The sequence below is a fragment of the Schistocerca cancellata genome, unplaced genomic scaffold, assembly GCF_023864275.1.
Source record: "Schistocerca cancellata isolate TAMUIC-IGC-003103 unplaced genomic scaffold, iqSchCanc2.1 HiC_scaffold_257, whole genome shotgun sequence".
Taxonomy (NCBI): domain Eukaryota; kingdom Metazoa; phylum Arthropoda; class Insecta; order Orthoptera; family Acrididae; genus Schistocerca; species Schistocerca cancellata.
This window is the reverse complement of record NW_026046279.1, coordinates 10,235-27,142: the sequence shown is the minus strand read 5'-3', so window position 1 is coordinate 27,142 and position 16,908 is coordinate 10,235. Positions and strand designations below refer to the sequence as shown.

At 54.0% G+C, this 16,908-nt stretch overlaps 43 non-coding genes across 43 annotated transcripts; 8 read left to right on the top strand and 35 right to left on the bottom strand.

Annotated features, from left to right (window-relative positions):
* Positions 1-261: 261 nt before the first annotated feature.
* Positions 262-333, bottom strand: Trnae-uuc (transfer RNA glutamic acid (anticodon UUC)). The gene has a single exon. It is a non-coding gene; the product is annotated as a tRNA-Glu (tRNA).
* Positions 334-638: 305 nt separating this feature from the next.
* Positions 639-711, bottom strand: Trnam-cau (transfer RNA methionine (anticodon CAU)). Its single transcript has one exon. It is a non-coding gene; the product is annotated as a tRNA-Met (tRNA).
* A 160-nt stretch (positions 712-871) lies between these two features.
* On the bottom strand, positions 872-942 carry Trnag-gcc (transfer RNA glycine (anticodon GCC)). The gene has a single exon. It is a non-coding gene; the product is annotated as a tRNA-Gly (tRNA).
* Positions 943-1,293: 351 nt separating this feature from the next.
* Positions 1,294-1,365, top strand: Trnag-ucc (transfer RNA glycine (anticodon UCC)). Its single transcript has one exon. It is a non-coding gene; the product is annotated as a tRNA-Gly (tRNA).
* A 582-nt stretch (positions 1,366-1,947) lies between these two features.
* Trnai-aau (transfer RNA isoleucine (anticodon AAU)) lies at positions 1,948-2,020 on the bottom strand. Its single transcript has one exon. It is a non-coding gene; the product is annotated as a tRNA-Ile (tRNA).
* Positions 2,021-2,219: 199 nt separating this feature from the next.
* On the bottom strand, positions 2,220-2,291 carry Trnae-uuc (transfer RNA glutamic acid (anticodon UUC)). The gene has a single exon. It is a non-coding gene; the product is annotated as a tRNA-Glu (tRNA).
* Positions 2,292-2,596: 305 nt separating this feature from the next.
* Trnam-cau (transfer RNA methionine (anticodon CAU)) lies at positions 2,597-2,669 on the bottom strand. Its single transcript has one exon. It is a non-coding gene; the product is annotated as a tRNA-Met (tRNA).
* Positions 2,670-2,829: 160 nt separating this feature from the next.
* Trnag-gcc (transfer RNA glycine (anticodon GCC)) lies at positions 2,830-2,900 on the bottom strand. The gene has a single exon. It is a non-coding gene; the product is annotated as a tRNA-Gly (tRNA).
* Positions 2,901-3,251: 351 nt separating this feature from the next.
* Positions 3,252-3,323, top strand: Trnag-ucc (transfer RNA glycine (anticodon UCC)). Its single transcript has one exon. It is a non-coding gene; the product is annotated as a tRNA-Gly (tRNA).
* Positions 3,324-3,906: 583 nt separating this feature from the next.
* On the bottom strand, positions 3,907-3,980 carry Trnai-aau (transfer RNA isoleucine (anticodon AAU)). Its single transcript has one exon. It is a non-coding gene; the product is annotated as a tRNA-Ile (tRNA).
* A 199-nt stretch (positions 3,981-4,179) lies between these two features.
* On the bottom strand, positions 4,180-4,251 carry Trnae-uuc (transfer RNA glutamic acid (anticodon UUC)). The gene has a single exon. It is a non-coding gene; the product is annotated as a tRNA-Glu (tRNA).
* Positions 4,252-4,556: 305 nt separating this feature from the next.
* On the bottom strand, positions 4,557-4,629 carry Trnam-cau (transfer RNA methionine (anticodon CAU)). The gene has a single exon. It is a non-coding gene; the product is annotated as a tRNA-Met (tRNA).
* A 160-nt stretch (positions 4,630-4,789) lies between these two features.
* Positions 4,790-4,860, bottom strand: Trnag-gcc (transfer RNA glycine (anticodon GCC)). The gene has a single exon. It is a non-coding gene; the product is annotated as a tRNA-Gly (tRNA).
* A 351-nt stretch (positions 4,861-5,211) lies between these two features.
* On the top strand, positions 5,212-5,283 carry Trnag-ucc (transfer RNA glycine (anticodon UCC)). The gene has a single exon. It is a non-coding gene; the product is annotated as a tRNA-Gly (tRNA).
* Positions 5,284-5,866: 583 nt separating this feature from the next.
* Positions 5,867-5,940, bottom strand: Trnai-aau (transfer RNA isoleucine (anticodon AAU)). Its single transcript has one exon. It is a non-coding gene; the product is annotated as a tRNA-Ile (tRNA).
* Positions 5,941-6,139: 199 nt separating this feature from the next.
* Trnae-uuc (transfer RNA glutamic acid (anticodon UUC)) lies at positions 6,140-6,211 on the bottom strand. Its single transcript has one exon. It is a non-coding gene; the product is annotated as a tRNA-Glu (tRNA).
* Positions 6,212-6,516: 305 nt separating this feature from the next.
* Trnam-cau (transfer RNA methionine (anticodon CAU)) lies at positions 6,517-6,589 on the bottom strand. The gene has a single exon. It is a non-coding gene; the product is annotated as a tRNA-Met (tRNA).
* A 160-nt stretch (positions 6,590-6,749) lies between these two features.
* Positions 6,750-6,820, bottom strand: Trnag-gcc (transfer RNA glycine (anticodon GCC)). Its single transcript has one exon. It is a non-coding gene; the product is annotated as a tRNA-Gly (tRNA).
* A 351-nt stretch (positions 6,821-7,171) lies between these two features.
* On the top strand, positions 7,172-7,243 carry Trnag-ucc (transfer RNA glycine (anticodon UCC)). Its single transcript has one exon. It is a non-coding gene; the product is annotated as a tRNA-Gly (tRNA).
* A 583-nt stretch (positions 7,244-7,826) lies between these two features.
* On the bottom strand, positions 7,827-7,900 carry Trnai-aau (transfer RNA isoleucine (anticodon AAU)). Its single transcript has one exon. It is a non-coding gene; the product is annotated as a tRNA-Ile (tRNA).
* Positions 7,901-8,099: 199 nt separating this feature from the next.
* Positions 8,100-8,171, bottom strand: Trnae-uuc (transfer RNA glutamic acid (anticodon UUC)). Its single transcript has one exon. It is a non-coding gene; the product is annotated as a tRNA-Glu (tRNA).
* Positions 8,172-8,476: 305 nt separating this feature from the next.
* Trnam-cau (transfer RNA methionine (anticodon CAU)) lies at positions 8,477-8,549 on the bottom strand. Its single transcript has one exon. It is a non-coding gene; the product is annotated as a tRNA-Met (tRNA).
* Positions 8,550-8,709: 160 nt separating this feature from the next.
* Trnag-gcc (transfer RNA glycine (anticodon GCC)) lies at positions 8,710-8,780 on the bottom strand. The gene has a single exon. It is a non-coding gene; the product is annotated as a tRNA-Gly (tRNA).
* A 351-nt stretch (positions 8,781-9,131) lies between these two features.
* Positions 9,132-9,203, top strand: Trnag-ucc (transfer RNA glycine (anticodon UCC)). Its single transcript has one exon. It is a non-coding gene; the product is annotated as a tRNA-Gly (tRNA).
* Positions 9,204-9,786: 583 nt separating this feature from the next.
* On the bottom strand, positions 9,787-9,860 carry Trnai-aau (transfer RNA isoleucine (anticodon AAU)). The gene has a single exon. It is a non-coding gene; the product is annotated as a tRNA-Ile (tRNA).
* Positions 9,861-10,059: 199 nt separating this feature from the next.
* On the bottom strand, positions 10,060-10,131 carry Trnae-uuc (transfer RNA glutamic acid (anticodon UUC)). The gene has a single exon. It is a non-coding gene; the product is annotated as a tRNA-Glu (tRNA).
* A 305-nt stretch (positions 10,132-10,436) lies between these two features.
* Positions 10,437-10,509, bottom strand: Trnam-cau (transfer RNA methionine (anticodon CAU)). Its single transcript has one exon. It is a non-coding gene; the product is annotated as a tRNA-Met (tRNA).
* A 160-nt stretch (positions 10,510-10,669) lies between these two features.
* On the bottom strand, positions 10,670-10,740 carry Trnag-gcc (transfer RNA glycine (anticodon GCC)). The gene has a single exon. It is a non-coding gene; the product is annotated as a tRNA-Gly (tRNA).
* Positions 10,741-11,091: 351 nt separating this feature from the next.
* On the top strand, positions 11,092-11,163 carry Trnag-ucc (transfer RNA glycine (anticodon UCC)). Its single transcript has one exon. It is a non-coding gene; the product is annotated as a tRNA-Gly (tRNA).
* A 583-nt stretch (positions 11,164-11,746) lies between these two features.
* Trnai-aau (transfer RNA isoleucine (anticodon AAU)) lies at positions 11,747-11,820 on the bottom strand. The gene has a single exon. It is a non-coding gene; the product is annotated as a tRNA-Ile (tRNA).
* A 199-nt stretch (positions 11,821-12,019) lies between these two features.
* Trnae-uuc (transfer RNA glutamic acid (anticodon UUC)) lies at positions 12,020-12,091 on the bottom strand. The gene has a single exon. It is a non-coding gene; the product is annotated as a tRNA-Glu (tRNA).
* Positions 12,092-12,396: 305 nt separating this feature from the next.
* On the bottom strand, positions 12,397-12,469 carry Trnam-cau (transfer RNA methionine (anticodon CAU)). The gene has a single exon. It is a non-coding gene; the product is annotated as a tRNA-Met (tRNA).
* A 160-nt stretch (positions 12,470-12,629) lies between these two features.
* Positions 12,630-12,700, bottom strand: Trnag-gcc (transfer RNA glycine (anticodon GCC)). The gene has a single exon. It is a non-coding gene; the product is annotated as a tRNA-Gly (tRNA).
* A 351-nt stretch (positions 12,701-13,051) lies between these two features.
* On the top strand, positions 13,052-13,123 carry Trnag-ucc (transfer RNA glycine (anticodon UCC)). Its single transcript has one exon. It is a non-coding gene; the product is annotated as a tRNA-Gly (tRNA).
* A 583-nt stretch (positions 13,124-13,706) lies between these two features.
* On the bottom strand, positions 13,707-13,780 carry Trnai-aau (transfer RNA isoleucine (anticodon AAU)). Its single transcript has one exon. It is a non-coding gene; the product is annotated as a tRNA-Ile (tRNA).
* A 199-nt stretch (positions 13,781-13,979) lies between these two features.
* Positions 13,980-14,051, bottom strand: Trnae-uuc (transfer RNA glutamic acid (anticodon UUC)). Its single transcript has one exon. It is a non-coding gene; the product is annotated as a tRNA-Glu (tRNA).
* Positions 14,052-14,356: 305 nt separating this feature from the next.
* On the bottom strand, positions 14,357-14,429 carry Trnam-cau (transfer RNA methionine (anticodon CAU)). Its single transcript has one exon. It is a non-coding gene; the product is annotated as a tRNA-Met (tRNA).
* Positions 14,430-14,589: 160 nt separating this feature from the next.
* On the bottom strand, positions 14,590-14,660 carry Trnag-gcc (transfer RNA glycine (anticodon GCC)). The gene has a single exon. It is a non-coding gene; the product is annotated as a tRNA-Gly (tRNA).
* A 361-nt stretch (positions 14,661-15,021) lies between these two features.
* Positions 15,022-15,093, top strand: Trnag-ucc (transfer RNA glycine (anticodon UCC)). Its single transcript has one exon. It is a non-coding gene; the product is annotated as a tRNA-Gly (tRNA).
* A 583-nt stretch (positions 15,094-15,676) lies between these two features.
* Trnai-aau (transfer RNA isoleucine (anticodon AAU)) lies at positions 15,677-15,750 on the bottom strand. The gene has a single exon. It is a non-coding gene; the product is annotated as a tRNA-Ile (tRNA).
* Positions 15,751-15,949: 199 nt separating this feature from the next.
* Positions 15,950-16,021, bottom strand: Trnae-uuc (transfer RNA glutamic acid (anticodon UUC)). Its single transcript has one exon. It is a non-coding gene; the product is annotated as a tRNA-Glu (tRNA).
* Positions 16,022-16,326: 305 nt separating this feature from the next.
* On the bottom strand, positions 16,327-16,399 carry Trnam-cau (transfer RNA methionine (anticodon CAU)). The gene has a single exon. It is a non-coding gene; the product is annotated as a tRNA-Met (tRNA).
* Positions 16,400-16,559: 160 nt separating this feature from the next.
* Trnag-gcc (transfer RNA glycine (anticodon GCC)) lies at positions 16,560-16,630 on the bottom strand. The gene has a single exon. It is a non-coding gene; the product is annotated as a tRNA-Gly (tRNA).
* Between the last annotated feature and the right edge of the window lie 278 nt (positions 16,631-16,908).

The window sequence follows — 16,908 nt, the reverse complement described above, 5'->3', positions numbered from 1 at the left end:
GGATCGAACCCGCGACCTTCGCGTTATTAGCACGACGCTCTAACCAACTGAGCTAACGGGCCTCGGCAGATGCAGTTGCTCAGCCCTAAACTGGAAACGGCTGGCATGAAGCCATACACCATTTCTATGGTCGTCGTGTGTCTGCTTCCCTAGTCTATATTCTGCTGACGGTCACGAAACAGTAGCTATATTGCGAGCAGGACGGGAAACGGCCGCTCGGACAGCTCAAACTTGTCACGATTCGTGTGGAAAAAAATTACGTTCCGGTACCGGGAATCGAACCCGGGCCTCCTGGGTGAAAGCCAGGTATCCTAGCCACTAGACCACACCGGATGTGGCCGTTCCATTGGACCGTTCGTACGGTCGCTTGTCGCATTTCGTGTCGAGTGCCACGTCGGCGCCCTTCTCTCTTTGCGAGCATCTTTGCACATACTGACTGGCAAGGCGCGCACCTCAAACGTCGCAGAGCAATGCTTTTGGCTTCATGCTGTGCTGGAAGAAGAGGAAAAGGGAAGCTGTAAGTAGCAATAAGAGGAAGTAAACATTTTCCCGCTGAAGCGTTGAAACGTTGTGGATAACAAACAAGAAATACGTTGGCGCCCTAGCAACAGCACCACCATCAGTCACAGAAAATTAAATGCCCCGGGTGAGGATCGAACTCACGACCTTAAGATTATGAGACTTACGCGCTGCCTACTGCGCTACCGAGGCACGGGTGAACCGTTTCTCCTGGAAACTGGGTAAGTTGCGTACCCAATATTAGACGTAGAAACACTGTACTTCCTGGATAACGTGTTCTGTTGCTACACGTTCATTGCCGGCCCAGTTGATTGCGGTGTTGCGGCAGCATTATCGCGGGAAAGCAAAATGATGCATCGGCCGGGAATCGAACCCGGGCCGCCCGCGTGGCAGGCGAGCATTCTACCACTGAACCACCGATGCTCGGGCCAGCGGTAACTTCACGCTGCTTCCCGAGCAGATGTCTCAAGGGAAAGTGGGGCTGCCGTCAAGCGCCGTAGCATTCTGTGCAGAAGACGCTGCAGACGCTGAATCCTGCACTGCACTGCACGGCACTGCTTAAAAATGCCTCCAGAACGCGGTCCTCTGCGTACTGTTGCGTCGCCGGCGCCGACTCTTGCCAAAGGATGCGAAATGTGCGCGGATACGCTGTCCGAATGCGTCTGGATGTGCTCCCCTAGCCTACCTCGAAATGCGCCTGCCAGGTACGATCACCTTCGGCCGCTGCCGACAGGCGGGAAGCCGACACAGCGCGGAGGCGGGGCGCTCGCTTGTGCGGTGGTGGTGTAATGGTCAGCATAGTTGCCTTCCAAGCAGTTGATCCGGGTTCGATTCCCGGCCACCGCAGCAGGCTTTTAATTTCGCGTATGAGTACTTTTGCGCGCGCTCTTAAATTATTGTTTTTTTCCCCCCTCTTACTCGCTGCATACCAGCCCTTAGTGTGTCTCGACTTGTCTCGACTTTGCTCAGCTGACGCGAGAGCTGACGCTCTCAAATCGGCCTATATCAAAACGACAAGCACGATAAACGACTGAGAGAGGGGAGGAGAGGCGAGGCGATGGACACACAGCACGCCCCTTCATTTCACGGTGGCGTCTCCCTCACCGAATCGGGCTGTAGCTCCGAAAAGAAAAATAGGAAGTAAAACTGCCAATAGTACACTGTGTTCCCACGCGCTCACCCGCCCAAGTACTGACAAGGGCCAAAGTTGTTACGCATCGGCAATCAGACATTTTCTTTCATTTTCTCTTCATCGGTTGAGAACCAGTGTATTCAAAATATTATGCCCATTGCCGAGTGAATGCTGTAGCGCTTCCCGACAAGTCGGGTTCGGATCCTCTGTCAACTTCCACGCATGGTGATGATCTTTTGGTCATCACACTCGCCAGCTGAAATCGGCGCTGCCTTTTCGTAGTAGTAAAAGAGTATTGGCCCGTGGGGGATCGAACCCGCGACCTTCGCGTTATTAGCACGACGCTCTAACCAACTGAGCTAACGGGCCTCGGCAGATGCAGTTGCTCAGCCCTAAACTGGAAACGGCTGGCATGAAGCCATACACCATTTCTATGGTCGTCGTGTGTCTGCTTCCCTAGTCTATATTCTGCTGACGGTCACGAAACAGTAGCTATATTGCGAGCAGGACGGGAAACGGCCGCTCGGACAGCTCAAACTTGTCACGATTCGTGTGGAAAAAAATTACGTTCCGGTACCGGGAATCGAACCCGGGCCTCCTGGGTGAAAGCCAGGTATCCTAGCCACTAGACCACACCGGATGTGGCCGTTCCATTGGACCGTTCGTACGGTCGCTTGTCGCATTTCGTGTCGAGTGCCACGTCGGCGCCCTTCTCTCTTTGCGAGCATCTTTGCACATACTGACTGGCAAGGCGCGCACCTCAAACGTCGCAGAGCAATGCTTTTGGCTTCATGCTGTGCTGGAAGAAGAGGAAAAGGGAAGCTGTAAGTAGCAATAAGAGGAAGTAAACATTTTCCCGCTGAAGCGTTGAAACGTTGTGGATAACAAACAAGAAATACGTTGGCGCCCTAGCAACAGCACCACCATCAGTCACAGAAAATTAAATGCCCCGGGTGAGGATCGAACTCACGACCTTAAGATTATGAGACTTACGCGCTGCCTACTGCGCTACCGAGGCACGGGTGAACCGTTTCTCCTGGAAACTGGGTAAGTTGCGTACCCAATATTAGACGTAGAAACACTGTACTTCCTGGATAACGTGTTCTGTTGCTACACGTTCATTGCCGGCCCAGTTGATTGCGGTGTTGCGGCAGCATTATCGCGGGAAAGCAAAATGATGCATCGGCCGGGAATCGAACCCGGGCCGCCCGCGTGGCAGGCGAGCATTCTACCACTGAACCACCGATGCTCGGGCCAGCGGTAACTTCACGCTGCTTCCCGAGCAGATGTCTCAAGGGAAAGTGGGGCTGCCGTCAAGCGCCGTAGCATTCTGTGCAGAAGACGCTGCAGACGCTGAATCCTGCACTGCACTGCACGGCACTGCTTAAAAATGCCTCCAGAACGCGGTCCTCTGCGTACTGTTGCGTCGCCGGCGCCGACTCTTGCCAAAGGATGCGAAATGTGCGCGGATACGCTGTCCGAATGCGTCTGGATGTGCTCCCCTAGCCTACCTCGAAATGCGCCTGCCAGGTACGATCACCTTCGGCCGCTGCCGACAGGCGGGAAGCCGACACAGCGCGGAGGCGGGGCGCTCGCTTGTGCGGTGGTGGTGTAATGGTCAGCATAGTTGCCTTCCAAGCAGTTGATCCGGGTTCGATTCCCGGCCACCGCAGCAGGCTTTTAATTTCGCGTATGAGTACTTTTGCCGCGCGCTCTTAAATTATTGTTTTTTTCCCCCCTCTTACTCGCTGCATACCAGCCCTTAGTGTGTCTCGACTTGTCTCGACTTTGCTCAGCTGACGCGAGAGCTGACGCTCTCAAATCGGCCTATATCAAAACGACAAGCACGATAAACGACTGAGAGAGGGGAGGAGAGGCGAGGCGATGGACACACAGCACGCCCCTTCATTTCACGGTGGCGTCTCCCTCACCGAATCGGGCTGTAGCTCCGAAAAGAAAAATAGGAAGTAAAACTGCCAATAGTACACTGTGTTCCCACGCGCTCACCCGCCCAAGTACTGACAAGGGCCAAAGTTGTTACGCATCGGCAATCAGACATTTTCTTTCATTTTCTCTTCATCGGTTGAGAACCAGTGTATTCAAAATATTATGCCCATTGCCGAGTGAATGCTGTAGCGCTTCCCGACAAGTCGGGTTCGGATCCTCTGTCAACTTCCACGCATGGTGATGATCTTTTGGTCATCACACTCGCCAGCTGAAATCGGCGCTGCCTTTTCGTAGTAGTAAAAGAGTAGTGGCCCGTGGGGGGATCGAACCCGCGACCTTCGCGTTATTAGCACGACGCTCTAACCAACTGAGCTAACGGGCCTCGGCAGATGCAGTTGCTCAGCCCTAAACTGGAAACGGCTGGCATGAAGCCATACACCATTTCTATGGTCGTCGTGTGTCTGCTTCCCTAGTCTATATTCTGCTGACGGTCACGAAACAGTAGCTATATTGCGAGCAGGACGGGAAACGGCCGCTCGGACAGCTCAAACTTGTCACGATTCGTGTGGAAAAAAATTACGTTCCGGTACCGGGAATCGAACCCGGGCCTCCTGGGTGAAAGCCAGGTATCCTAGCCACTAGACCACACCGGATGTGGCCGTTCCATTGGACCGTTCGTACGGTCGCTTGTCGCATTTCGTGTCGAGTGCCACGTCGGCGCCCTTCTCTCTTTGCGAGCATCTTTGCACATACTGACTGGCAAGGCGCGCACCTCAAACGTCGCAGAGCAATGCTTTTGGCTTCATGCTGTGCTGGAAGAAGAGGAAAAGGGAAGCTGTAAGTAGCAATAAGAGGAAGTAAACATTTTCCCGCTGAAGCGTTGAAACGTTGTGGATAACAAACAAGAAATACGTTGGCGCCCTAGCAACAGCACCACCATCAGTCACAGAAAATTAAATGCCCCGGGTGAGGATCGAACTCACGACCTTAAGATTATGAGACTTACGCGCTGCCTACTGCGCTACCGAGGCACGGGTGAACCGTTTCTCCTGGAAACTGGGTAAGTTGCGTACCCAATATTAGACGTAGAAACACTGTACTTCCTGGATAACGTGTTCTGTTGCTACACGTTCATTGCCGGCCCAGTTGATTGCGGTGTTGCGGCAGCATTATCGCGGGAAAGCAAAATGATGCATCGGCCGGGAATCGAACCCGGGCCGCCCGCGTGGCAGGCGAGCATTCTACCACTGAACCACCGATGCTCGGGCCAGCGGTAACTTCACGCTGCTTCCCGAGCAGATGTCTCAAGGGAAAGTGGGGCTGCCGTCAAGCGCCGTAGCATTCTGTGCAGAAGACGCTGCAGACGCTGAATCCTGCACTGCACTGCACGGCACTGCTTAAAAATGCCTCCAGAACGCGGTCCTCTGCGTACTGTTGCGTCGCCGGCGCCGACTCTTGCCAAAGGATGCGAAATGTGCGCGGATACGCTGTCCGAATGCGTCTGGATGTGCTCCCCTAGCCTACCTCGAAATGCGCCTGCCAGGTACGATCACCTTCGGCCGCTGCCGACAGGCGGGAAGCCGACACAGCGCGGAGGCGGGGCGCTCGCTTGTGCGGTGGTGGTGTAATGGTCAGCATAGTTGCCTTCCAAGCAGTTGATCCGGGTTCGATTCCCGGCCACCGCAGCAGGCTTTTAATTTCGCGTATGAGTACTTTTGCCGCGCGCTCTTAAATTATTGTTTTTTTCCCCCCTCTTACTCGCTGCATACCAGCCCTTAGTGTGTCTCGACTTGTCTCGACTTTGCTCAGCTGACGCGAGAGCTGACGCTCTCAAATCGGCCTATATCAAAACGACAAGCACGATAAACGACTGAGAGAGGGGAGGAGAGGCGAGGCGATGGACACACAGCACGCCCCTTCATTTCACGGTGGCGTCTCCCTCACCGAATCGGGCTGTAGCTCCGAAAAGAAAAATAGGAAGTAAAACTGCCAATAGTACACTGTGTTCCCACGCGCTCACCCGCCCAAGTACTGACAAGGGCCAAAGTTGTTACGCATCGGCAATCAGACATTTTCTTTCATTTTCTCTTCATCGGTTGAGAACCAGTGTATTCAAAATATTATGCCCATTGCCGAGTGAATGCTGTAGCGCTTCCCGACAAGTCGGGTTCGGATCCTCTGTCAACTTCCACGCATGGTGATGATCTTTTGGTCATCACACTCGCCAGCTGAAATCGGCGCTGCCTTTTCGTAGTAGTAAAAGAGTATTGGCCCGTGGGGGGATCGAACCCGCGACCTTCGCGTTATTAGCACGACGCTCTAACCAACTGAGCTAACGGGCCTCGGCAGATGCAGTTGCTCAGCCCTAAACTGGAAACGGCTGGCATGAAGCCATACACCATTTCTATGGTCGTCGTGTGTCTGCTTCCCTAGTCTATATTCTGCTGACGGTCACGAAACAGTAGCTATATTGCGAGCAGGACGGGAAACGGCCGCTCGGACAGCTCAAACTTGTCACGATTCGTGTGGAAAAAAATTACGTTCCGGTACCGGGAATCGAACCCGGGCCTCCTGGGTGAAAGCCAGGTATCCTAGCCACTAGACCACACCGGATGTGGCCGTTCCATTGGACCGTTCGTACGGTCGCTTGTCGCATTTCGTGTCGAGTGCCACGTCGGCGCCCTTCTCTCTTTGCGAGCATCTTTGCACATACTGACTGGCAAGGCGCGCACCTCAAACGTCGCAGAGCAATGCTTTTGGCTTCATGCTGTGCTGGAAGAAGAGGAAAAGGGAAGCTGTAAGTAGCAATAAGAGGAAGTAAACATTTTCCCGCTGAAGCGTTGAAACGTTGTGGATAACAAACAAGAAATACGTTGGCGCCCTAGCAACAGCACCACCATCAGTCACAGAAAATTAAATGCCCCGGGTGAGGATCGAACTCACGACCTTAAGATTATGAGACTTACGCGCTGCCTACTGCGCTACCGAGGCACGGGTGAACCGTTTCTCCTGGAAACTGGGTAAGTTGCGTACCCAATATTAGACGTAGAAACACTGTACTTCCTGGATAACGTGTTCTGTTGCTACACGTTCATTGCCGGCCCAGTTGATTGCGGTGTTGCGGCAGCATTATCGCGGGAAAGCAAAATGATGCATCGGCCGGGAATCGAACCCGGGCCGCCCGCGTGGCAGGCGAGCATTCTACCACTGAACCACCGATGCTCGGGCCAGCGGTAACTTCACGCTGCTTCCCGAGCAGATGTCTCAAGGGAAAGTGGGGCTGCCGTCAAGCGCCGTAGCATTCTGTGCAGAAGACGCTGCAGACGCTGAATCCTGCACTGCACTGCACGGCACTGCTTAAAAATGCCTCCAGAACGCGGTCCTCTGCGTACTGTTGCGTCGCCGGCGCCGACTCTTGCCAAAGGATGCGAAATGTGCGCGGATACGCTGTCCGAATGCGTCTGGATGTGCTCCCCTAGCCTACCTCGAAATGCGCCTGCCAGGTACGATCACCTTCGGCCGCTGCCGACAGGCGGGAAGCCGACACAGCGCGGAGGCGGGGCGCTCGCTTGTGCGGTGGTGGTGTAATGGTCAGCATAGTTGCCTTCCAAGCAGTTGATCCGGGTTCGATTCCCGGCCACCGCAGCAGGCTTTTAATTTCGCGTATGAGTACTTTTGCCGCGCGCTCTTAAATTATTGTTTTTTTCCCCCCTCTTACTCGCTGCATACCAGCCCTTAGTGTGTCTCGACTTGTCTCGACTTTGCTCAGCTGACGCGAGAGCTGACGCTCTCAAATCGGCCTATATCAAAACGACAAGCACGATAAACGACTGAGAGAGGGGAGGAGAGGCGAGGCGATGGACACACAGCACGCCCCTTCATTTCACGGTGGCGTCTCCCTCACCGAATCGGGCTGTAGCTCCGAAAAGAAAAATAGGAAGTAAAACTGCCAATAGTACACTGTGTTCCCACGCGCTCACCCGCCCAAGTACTGACAAGGGCCAAAGTTGTTACGCATCGGCAATCAGACATTTTCTTTCATTTTCTCTTCATCGGTTGAGAACCAGTGTATTCAAAATATTATGCCCATTGCCGAGTGAATGCTGTAGCGCTTCCCGACAAGTCGGGTTCGGATCCTCTGTCAACTTCCACGCATGGTGATGATCTTTTGGTCATCACACTCGCCAGCTGAAATCGGCGCTGCCTTTTCGTAGTAGTAAAAGAGTAGTGGCCCGTGGGGGGATCGAACCCGCGACCTTCGCGTTATTAGCACGACGCTCTAACCAACTGAGCTAACGGGCCTCGGCAGATGCAGTTGCTCAGCCCTAAACTGGAAACGGCTGGCATGAAGCCATACACCATTTCTATGGTCGTCGTGTGTCTGCTTCCCTAGTCTATATTCTGCTGACGGTCACGAAACAGTAGCTATATTGCGAGCAGGACGGGAAACGGCCGCTCGGACAGCTCAAACTTGTCACGATTCGTGTGGAAAAAAATTACGTTCCGGTACCGGGAATCGAACCCGGGCCTCCTGGGTGAAAGCCAGGTATCCTAGCCACTAGACCACACCGGATGTGGCCGTTCCATTGGACCGTTCGTACGGTCGCTTGTCGCATTTCGTGTCGAGTGCCACGTCGGCGCCCTTCTCTCTTTGCGAGCATCTTTGCACATACTGACTGGCAAGGCGCGCACCTCAAACGTCGCAGAGCAATGCTTTTGGCTTCATGCTGTGCTGGAAGAAGAGGAAAAGGGAAGCTGTAAGTAGCAATAAGAGGAAGTAAACATTTTCCCGCTGAAGCGTTGAAACGTTGTGGATAACAAACAAGAAATACGTTGGCGCCCTAGCAACAGCACCACCATCAGTCACAGAAAATTAAATGCCCCGGGTGAGGATCGAACTCACGACCTTAAGATTATGAGACTTACGCGCTGCCTACTGCGCTACCGAGGCACGGGTGAACCGTTTCTCCTGGAAACTGGGTAAGTTGCGTACCCAATATTAGACGTAGAAACACTGTACTTCCTGGATAACGTGTTCTGTTGCTACACGTTCATTGCCGGCCCAGTTGATTGCGGTGTTGCGGCAGCATTATCGCGGGAAAGCAAAATGATGCATCGGCCGGGAATCGAACCCGGGCCGCCCGCGTGGCAGGCGAGCATTCTACCACTGAACCACCGATGCTCGGGCCAGCGGTAACTTCACGCTGCTTCCCGAGCAGATGTCTCAAGGGAAAGTGGGGCTGCCGTCAAGCGCCGTAGCATTCTGTGCAGAAGACGCTGCAGACGCTGAATCCTGCACTGCACTGCACGGCACTGCTTAAAAATGCCTCCAGAACGCGGTCCTCTGCGTACTGTTGCGTCGCCGGCGCCGACTCTTGCCAAAGGATGCGAAATGTGCGCGGATACGCTGTCCGAATGCGTCTGGATGTGCTCCCCTAGCCTACCTCGAAATGCGCCTGCCAGGTACGATCACCTTCGGCCGCTGCCGACAGGCGGGAAGCCGACACAGCGCGGAGGCGGGGCGCTCGCTTGTGCGGTGGTGGTGTAATGGTCAGCATAGTTGCCTTCCAAGCAGTTGATCCGGGTTCGATTCCCGGCCACCGCAGCAGGCTTTTAATTTCGCGTATGAGTACTTTTGCCGCGCGCTCTTAAATTATTGTTTTTTTCCCCCCTCTTACTCGCTGCATACCAGCCCTTAGTGTGTCTCGACTTGTCTCGACTTTGCTCAGCTGACGCGAGAGCTGACGCTCTCAAATCGGCCTATATCAAAACGACAAGCACGATAAACGACTGAGAGAGGGGAGGAGAGGCGAGGCGATGGACACACAGCACGCCCCTTCATTTCACGGTGGCGTCTCCCTCACCGAATCGGGCTGTAGCTCCGAAAAGAAAAATAGGAAGTAAAACTGCCAATAGTACACTGTGTTCCCACGCGCTCACCCGCCCAAGTACTGACAAGGGCCAAAGTTGTTACGCATCGGCAATCAGACATTTTCTTTCATTTTCTCTTCATCGGTTGAGAACCAGTGTATTCAAAATATTATGCCCATTGCCGAGTGAATGCTGTAGCGCTTCCCGACAAGTCGGGTTCGGATCCTCTGTCAACTTCCACGCATGGTGATGATCTTTTGGTCATCACACTCGCCAGCTGAAATCGGCGCTGCCTTTTCGTAGTAGTAAAAGAGTAGTGGCCCGTGGGGGGATCGAACCCGCGACCTTCGCGTTATTAGCACGACGCTCTAACCAACTGAGCTAACGGGCCTCGGCAGATGCAGTTGCTCAGCCCTAAACTGGAAACGGCTGGCATGAAGCCATACACCATTTCTATGGTCGTCGTGTGTCTGCTTCCCTAGTCTATATTCTGCTGACGGTCACGAAACAGTAGCTATATTGCGAGCAGGACGGGAAACGGCCGCTCGGACAGCTCAAACTTGTCACGATTCGTGTGGAAAAAAATTACGTTCCGGTACCGGGAATCGAACCCGGGCCTCCTGGGTGAAAGCCAGGTATCCTAGCCACTAGACCACACCGGATGTGGCCGTTCCATTGGACCGTTCGTACGGTCGCTTGTCGCATTTCGTGTCGAGTGCCACGTCGGCGCCCTTCTCTCTTTGCGAGCATCTTTGCACATACTGACTGGCAAGGCGCGCACCTCAAACGTCGCAGAGCAATGCTTTTGGCTTCATGCTGTGCTGGAAGAAGAGGAAAAGGGAAGCTGTAAGTAGCAATAAGAGGAAGTAAACATTTTCCCGCTGAAGCGTTGAAACGTTGTGGATAACAAACAAGAAATACGTTGGCGCCCTAGCAACAGCACCACCATCAGTCACAGAAAATTAAATGCCCCGGGTGAGGATCGAACTCACGACCTTAAGATTATGAGACTTACGCGCTGCCTACTGCGCTACCGAGGCACGGGTGAACCGTTTCTCCTGGAAACTGGGTAAGTTGCGTACCCAATATTAGACGTAGAAACACTGTACTTCCTGGATAACGTGTTCTGTTGCTACACGTTCATTGCCGGCCCAGTTGATTGCGGTGTTGCGGCAGCATTATCGCGGGAAAGCAAAATGATGCATCGGCCGGGAATCGAACCCGGGCCGCCCGCGTGGCAGGCGAGCATTCTACCACTGAACCACCGATGCTCGGGCCAGCGGTAACTTCACGCTGCTTCCCGAGCAGATGTCTCAAGGGAAAGTGGGGCTGCCGTCAAGCGCCGTAGCATTCTGTGCAGAAGACGCTGCAGACGCTGAATCCTGCACTGCACTGCACGGCACTGCTTAAAAATGCCTCCAGAACGCGGTCCTCTGCGTACTGTTGCGTCGCCGGCGCCGACTCTTGCCAAAGGATGCGAAATGTGCGCGGATACGCTGTCCGAATGCGTCTGGATGTGCTCCCCTAGCCTACCTCGAAATGCGCCTGCCAGGTACGATCACCTTCGGCCGCTGCCGACAGGCGGGAAGCCGACACAGCGCGGAGGCGGGGCGCTCGCTTGTGCGGTGGTGGTGTAATGGTCAGCATAGTTGCCTTCCAAGCAGTTGATCCGGGTTCGATTCCCGGCCACCGCAGCAGGCTTTTAATTTCGCGTATGAGTACTTTTGCCGCGCGCTCTTAAATTATTGTTTTTTTCCCCCCTCTTACTCGCTGCATACCAGCCCTTAGTGTGTCTCGACTTGTCTCGACTTTGCTCAGCTGACGCGAGAGCTGACGCTCTCAAATCGGCCTATATCAAAACGACAAGCACGATAAACGACTGAGAGAGGGGAGGAGAGGCGAGGCGATGGACACACAGCACGCCCCTTCATTTCACGGTGGCGTCTCCCTCACCGAATCGGGCTGTAGCTCCGAAAAGAAAAATAGGAAGTAAAACTGCCAATAGTACACTGTGTTCCCACGCGCTCACCCGCCCAAGTACTGACAAGGGCCAAAGTTGTTACGCATCGGCAATCAGACATTTTCTTTCATTTTCTCTTCATCGGTTGAGAACCAGTGTATTCAAAATATTATGCCCATTGCCGAGTGAATGCTGTAGCGCTTCCCGACAAGTCGGGTTCGGATCCTCTGTCAACTTCCACGCATGGTGATGATCTTTTGGTCATCACACTCGCCAGCTGAAATCGGCGCTGCCTTTTCGTAGTAGTAAAAGAGTAGTGGCCCGTGGGGGGATCGAACCCGCGACCTTCGCGTTATTAGCACGACGCTCTAACCAACTGAGCTAACGGGCCTCGGCAGATGCAGTTGCTCAGCCCTAAACTGGAAACGGCTGGCATGAAGCCATACACCATTTCTATGGTCGTCGTGTGTCTGCTTCCCTAGTCTATATTCTGCTGACGGTCACGAAACAGTAGCTATATTGCGAGCAGGACGGGAAACGGCCGCTCGGACAGCTCAAACTTGTCACGATTCGTGTGGAAAAAAATTACGTTCCGGTACCGGGAATCGAACCCGGGCCTCCTGGGTGAAAGCCAGGTATCCTAGCCACTAGACCACACCGGATGTGGCCGTTCCATTGGACCGTTCGTACGGTCGCTTGTCGCATTTCGTGTCGAGTGCCACGTCGGCGCCCTTCTCTCTTTGCGAGCATCTTTGCACATACTGACTGGCAAGGCGCGCACCTCAAACGTCGCAGAGCAATGCTTTTGGCTTCATGCTGTGCTGGAAGAAGAGGAAAAGGGAAGCTGTAAGTAGCAATAAGAGGAAGTAAACATTTTCCCGCTGAAGCGTTGAAACGTTGTGGATAACAAACAAGAAATACGTTGGCGCCCTAGCAACAGCACCACCATCAGTCACAGAAAATTAAATGCCCCGGGTGAGGATCGAACTCACGACCTTAAGATTATGAGACTTACGCGCTGCCTACTGCGCTACCGAGGCACGGGTGAACCGTTTCTCCTGGAAACTGGGTAAGTTGCGTACCCAATATTAGACGTAGAAACACTGTACTTCCTGGATAACGTGTTCTGTTGCTACACGTTCATTGCCGGCCCAGTTGATTGCGGTGTTGCGGCAGCATTATCGCGGGAAAGCAAAATGATGCATCGGCCGGGAATCGAACCCGGGCCGCCCGCGTGGCAGGCGAGCATTCTACCACTGAACCACCGATGCTCGGGCCAGCGGTAACTTCACGCTGCTTCCCGAGCAGATGTCTCAAGGGAAAGTGGGGCTGCCGTCAAGCGCCGTAGCATTCTGTGCAGAAGACGCTGCAGACGCTGAATCCTGCACTGCACTGCACGGCACTGCTTAAAAATGCCTCCAGAACGCGGTCCTCTGCGTACTGTTGCGTCGCCGGCGCCGACTCTTGCCAAAGGATGCGAAATGTGCGCGGATACGCTGTCCGAATGCGTCTGGATGTGCTCCCCTAGCCTACCTCGAAATGCGCCTGCCAGGTACGATCACCTTCGGCCGCTGCCGACAGGCGGGAAGCCGACACAGCGCGGAGGCGGGGCGCTCGCTTGTGCGGTGGTGGTGTAATGGTCAGCATAGTTGCCTTCCAAGCAGTTGATCCGGGTTCGATTCCCGGCCACCGCAGCAGGCTTTTAATTTCGCGTATGAGTACTTTTGCCGCGCGCTCTTAAATTATTGTTTTTTTCCCCCCTCTTACTCGCTGCATACCAGCCCTTAGTGTGTCTCGACTTGTCTCGACTTTGCTCAGCTGACGCGAGAGCTGACGCTCTCAAATCGGCCTATATCAAAACGACAAGCACGATAAACGACTGAGAGAGGGGAGGAGAGGCGAGGCGATGGACACACAGCACGCCCCTTCATTTCACGGTGGCGTCTCCCTCACCGAATCGGGCTGTAGCTCCGAAAAGAAAAATAGGAAGTAAAACTGCCAATAGTACACTGTGTTCCCACGCGCTCACCCGCCCAAGTACTGACAAGGGCCAAAGTTGTTACGCATCGGCAATCAGACATTTTCTTTCATTTTCTCTTCATCGGTTGAGAACCAGTGTATTCAAAATATTATGCCCATTGCCGAGTGAATGCTGTAGCGCTTCCCGACAAGTCGGGTTCGGATCCTCTGTCAACTTCCACGCATGGTGATGATCTTTTGGTCATCACACTCGCCAGCTGAAATCGGCGCTGCCTTTTCGTAGTAGTAAAAGAGTAGTGGCCCGTGGGGGGATCGAACCCGCGACCTTCGCGTTATTAGCACGACGCTCTAACCAACTGAGCTAACGGGCCTCGGCAGATGCAGTTGCTCAGCCCTAAACTGGAAACGGCTGGCATGAAGCCATACACCATTTCTATGGTCGTCGTGTGTCTGCTTCCCTAGTCTATATTCTGCTGACGGTCACGAAACAGTAGCTATATTGCGAGCAGGACGGGAAACGGCCGCTCGGACAGCTCAAACTTGTCACGATTCGTGTGGAAAAAAATTACGTTCCGGTACCGGGAATCGAACCCGGGCCTCCTGGGTGAAAGCCAGGTATCCTAGCCACTAGACCACACCGGATGTGGCCGTTCCATTGGACCGTTCGTACGGTTGCTTGTCGCATTTCGTGTCGAGTGCCACGTCGGCGCCCTTCTCTCTTTGCGAGCATCTTTGCACATACTGACTGGCAAGGCGCGCACCTCAAACGTCGCAGAGCAATGCTTTTGGCTTCATGCTGTGCTGGAAGAAGAGGAAAAGGGAAGCTGTAAGTAGCAATAAGAGGAAGTAAACATTTTCCCGCTGAAGCGTTGAAACGTTGTGGATAACAAACAAGAAATACGTTGGCGCCCTAGCAACAGCACCACCATCAGTCACAGAAAATTAAATGCCCCGGGTGAGGATCGAACTCACGACCTTAAGATTATGAGACTTACGCGCTGCCTACTGCGCTACCGAGGCACGGGTGAACCGTTTCTCCTGGAAACTGGGTAAGTTGCGTACCCAATATTAGACGTAGAAACACTGTACTTCCTGGATAACGTGTTCTGTTGCTACACGTTCATTGCCGGCCCAGTTGATTGCGGTGTTGCGGCAGCATTATCGCGGGAAAGCAAAATGATGCATCGGCCGGGAATCGAACCCGGGCCGCCCGCGTGGCAGGCGAGCATTCTACCACTGAACCACCGATGCTCGGGCCAGCGGTAACTTCACGCTGCTTCCCGAGCAGATGTCTCAAGGGAAAGTGGGGCTGCCGTCAAGCGCCGTAGCATTCTGTGCAGAAGACGCTGCAGACGCTGAATCCTGCACTGCACTGCACTGCACTGCACGGCACTGCTTAAAAATGCCTCCAGAACGCGGTCCTCTGCGTACTGTTGCGTCGCCGGCGCCGACTCTTGCCAAAGGATGCGAAATGTGCGCGGATACGCTGTCCGAATGCGTCTGGATGTGCTCCCCTAGCCTACCTCGAAATGCGCCTGCCAGGTACGATCACCTTCGGCCGCTGCCGACAGGCGGGAAGCCGACACAGCGCGGAGGCGGGGCGCTCGCTTGTGCGGTGGTGGTGTAATGGTCAGCATAGTTGCCTTCCAAGCAGTTGATCCGGGTTCGATTCCCGGCCACCGCAGCAGGCTTTTAATTTCGCGTATGAGTACTTTTGCCGCGCGCTCTTAAATTATTGTTTTTTTCCCCCCTCTTACTCGCTGCATACCAGCCCTTAGTGTGTCTCGACTTGTCTCGACTTTGCTCAGCTGACGCGAGAGCTGACGCTCTCAAATCGGCCTATATCAAAACGACAAGCACGATAAACGACTGAGAGAGGGGAGGAGAGGCGAGGCGATGGACACACAGCACGCCCCTTCATTTCACGGTGGCGTCTCCCTCACCGAATCGGGCTGTAGCTCCGAAAAGAAAAATAGGAAGTAAAACTGCCAATAGTACACTGTGTTCCCACGCGCTCACCCGCCCAAGTACTGACAAGGGCCAAAGTTGTTACGCATCGGCAATCAGACATTTTCTTTCATTTTCTCTTCATCGGTTGAGAACCAGTGTATTCAAAATATTATGCCCATTGCCGAGTGAATGCTGTAGCGCTTCCCGACAAGTCGGGTTCGGATCCTCTGTCAACTTCCACGCATGGTGATGATCTTTTGGTCATCACACTCGCCAGCTGAAATCGGCGCTGCCTTTTCGTAGTAGTAAAAGAGTAGTGGCCCGTGGGGGGATCGAACCCGCGACCTTCGCGTTATTAGCACGACGCTCTAACCAACTGAGCTAACGGGCCTCGGCAGATGCAGTTGCTCAGCCCTAAACTGGAAACGGCTGGCATGAAGCCATACACCATTTCTATGGTCGTCGTGTGTCTGCTTCCCTAGTCTATATTCTGCTGACGGTCACGAAACAGTAGCTATATTGCGAGCAGGACGGGAAACGGCCGCTCGGACAGCTCAAACTTGTCACGATTCGTGTGGAAAAAAATTACGTTCCGGTACCGGGAATCGAACCCGGGCCTCCTGGGTGAAAGCCAGGTATCCTAGCCACTAGACCACACCGGATGTGGCCGTTCCATTGGACCGTTCGTACGGTCGCTTGTCGCATTTCGTGTCGAGTGCCACGTCGGCGCCCTTCTCTCTTTGCGAGCATCTTTGCACATACTGACTGGCAAGGCGCGCACCTCAAACGTCGCAGAGCAATGCTTTTGGCTTCATGCTGTGCTGGAAGAAGAGGAAAAGGGAAGCTGTAAGTAGCAATAAGAGGAAGTAAACATTTTCCCGCTGAAGCGTTGAAACGTTGTGGATAACAAACAAGAAATACGTTGGCGCCCTAGCAACAGCACCACCATCAGTCACAGAAAATTAAATGCCCCGGGTGAGGATCGAACTCACGACCTTAAGATTATGAGACTTACGCGCTGCCTACTGCGCTACCGAGGCACGGGTGAACCGTTTCTCCTGGAAACTGGGTAAGTTGCGTACCCAATATTAGACGTAGAAACACTGTACTTCCTGGATAACGTGTTCTGTTGCTACACGTTCATTGCCGGCCCAGTTGATTGCGGTGTTGCGGCAGCATTATCGCGGGAAAGCAAAATGATGCATCGGCCGGGAATCGAACCCGGGCCGCCCGCGTGGCAGGCGAGCATTCTACCACTGAACCACCGATGCTCGGGCCAGCGGTAACTTCACGCTGCTTCCCGAGCAGATGTCTCAAGGGAAAGTGGGGCTGCCGTCAAGCGCCGTAGCATTCTGTGCAGAAGACGCTGCAGACGCTGAATCCTGCACTGCACTGCACGGCACTGCTTAAAAATGCCTCCAGAACGCGGTCCTCTGCGTACTGTTGCGTCGCCGGCGCCGACTCTTGCCAAAGGATGCGAAATGTGCGCGGATACGCTGTCCGAATGCGTCTGGATGTGCTCCCCTAGCCTACCTCGAAATGCGCCTGC